General features: G+C 35.3%; 1 long non-coding RNA gene across 1 annotated transcript; it reads right to left on the bottom strand.

Annotated features, from left to right (window-relative positions):
• Positions 1–18: 18 nt before the first annotated feature.
• On the bottom strand, positions 19–1527 carry LOC102245437. Its single transcript, XR_313993.2, has 3 exons — positions 1322–1527; positions 681–731; positions 19–408 (listed from the first exon to the last, which is right to left on the bottom strand). It is a non-coding gene; the product is annotated as an uncharacterized LOC102245437 (long non-coding RNA).
• Positions 1528–2519: the final 992 nt, after the last annotated feature.

Below are 2519 nucleotides of genomic sequence, written 5' to 3'. Positions count from 1 at the left end.
CAACGTGGATTTCAGCAATGGCAATTAAGTCTATATGACACAGCCTCTCAAAAGACCTGCTTTGCCAGAGACAACCTTCACTGGAATATGGAAACATGAAAGTTCAGATATGTTTGCTAAACGGCATGTCAGTATAATTATAATGTAAACATCATATCAGAAGACAGATGTCATCCTTTTCTGCTATGCTATGAGTCCTCTGGTTATGAAGTAGCTGAGCAAGCAGAAACAAACCTTCATTTGGAATGAAGTCAGTGCTGAATTAAGGAAATTCTTTACAAAAATCACAGAGAAGATCCAGATATTAGGACTGCATACCTTTTCAATTTGTTTTTGTTTACTGAGTTCTTTCTGTTGCTTCTCTTTTACTCTCTCTATTTCTTTTTGTTTTTCTGATGCCCTACGATCCTAAAGAACAGATGAATACAACTAATGAATTAAGTATGAAATAACTTTAAGTTTTAAACTTTTCAATTAATATTCTTTGTAACCTTTCAAATTATTTTCTGCATGTATATGAGAAAGCACACCAAAAATTTACATGCTATGTTAGCCATTTACCCAAATTCTAAATACCAAATCAGCAATAGTATCCAATGTTAACCTTATTTAGCAAAATCTTTTTATTTGTCATTATGAAAAATCTTGCCTTACATTAGTTAACATTCTTGGATTCTTACCAGTTCCGCATGTAAAGCTATCTGTTTTGCCAGTCCAACAGAATCACAAATCTAAAAGGGGGAAAAGTAGAAAAAAGTTAAGCAGTTCTCCTATCAAATTTAATAATTTCAAGTATCCAAATGGCGAATGTAACTAGTTTTATAACTCATTATAATACACTGCTTCAAAAAAAGGCTGATTTTAAAATGTTCCAAGCCCCAAACCAAGACTTTTGTTTTCTTCAGTCTGTGTGTTTCAACTACTGGCTGTCACCTTTTTAACATAATACACTTATTATCTCAAATTCATGACTGAAATAGTAAGGGTCTGCAAAGAATAAAGTAAGAGGCTGCTGATGCTACTCTAAGCTGAAGACATCTGAAAATAGCTGGTTATGGGAATATATTGCATTCCCAGGATAAATTAATGAGGTCAGAAGATTGCACTAGCTATCAATGGCTAGAAAGATATAGGTCTAAAGAACTAAGAAGGCCCAATACATCGGCTCAGCTCTCTTCAGAGCAACAGGCTTTGGTCAAGCAACTCAGCTGAACCAGGCAAAGTCTAAGTTTTCCAGAAATCTTAGAACTTTAATTATTCTTAAGAACTTTAATTATGATATGCATTTCACAACAGAGACACATTTTGAAAAGTCAGGTACCTTTTCCCCCTCATTGTTTGATTCAAATATATAGCAGACAGATGACAGATGACTTTCACTTCTCCCTCCAGATGTCCGAAGAACAAATCCAAAAAGCCTCTTATTTTCCTGGTGTGTAGCATATAAAACTACACTAGGTAATGGAAACTGCCACAGAAAACATCAGAGGCAAACATGAGATTTTTCAAGCCATTACAATAGTACTCTTTTTTTAAATTTTCTTAAAATATATTTTTATTGCTTGCAGAGAGGAAAGGAGAGGGAGGGAGAGAGAGAGAGAGAAATATTAATGATGAGGGGGAATCATTGATTGGGTGCCTCCTGCACGCCCCTTGCTGGGGATCAAGCCTACAACCCGGGCATGTGCCCTTGACCAGAATCAGCCCTGGGACCATTCAGTCCTCAGGCCAACACTCTATCCACTGAGCCAAACCAGCTAGGGCTAAAAATATATTTTTAAAAGTGAAAGTAAGATACGCATACTGCATGATGTATGTGTATTTAATCTTTGGGTAAAACAGTGTATGTTTTGAAGATGCTGTTAGCTATTTCCATTAATTAGTTTATTTGAAAGGCATCACAGACTCAAACATATGTAAAACAGCTAGATTTCCTTCATAACCTTCCCACTGGTTAAAGAATAATTTTTAGTGGCTTCTGTCTTAAACTAATTATGTAACCCTTTAGTGGTTAAGTATGTAGTAGAAAGAAAATTAGAATACCTTTTATTTAAAAAAATGTACAGAGCCCATTCACTTTTATTTTCTTCTTTAAAAATTTTTTTTATCCTCACCTGAGGATATGATTTTTTTTTAAATTAATTTCTAGAGAGAAAGGAAGGGAGAGAGAAAGAGGGAGAAACATTGATATGAGAGAGAAACTGAACAGTTGCCTCCCATACATGCCCCAACTAAAGATGGAACTTGCAACCTAGCTACGTGCCCAGACCAGAAGTAGAATTTGCAACCTTTTTGGTGAGTGGGACAATGCTCCAACCAACCGAGCCACCCAGCCAGGGCAAAACTGGAATATCTTTAAACTCATTAGCATCTTTCCTTTTTCCCAATAACCCTTCAATTATATTGTTTGAATGCTACATATGATCCTGCCATTATAAATTTTAACTTTTTTACTGTTATTAAAATTTGGGCAGTCATATTAGAGATGACTATTATGTCATCTGATGACCAGTGATCTA

This window comes from Myotis brandtii, unplaced genomic scaffold (assembly GCF_000412655.1).
Source record: "Myotis brandtii unplaced genomic scaffold, ASM41265v1 scaffold405, whole genome shotgun sequence".
NCBI lineage: Eukaryota > Metazoa > Chordata > Mammalia > Chiroptera > Vespertilionidae > Myotis > Myotis brandtii.
Note: the sequence above shows the minus strand (reverse complement) of the source record. Positions and strands in the feature narration are given on the sequence as shown.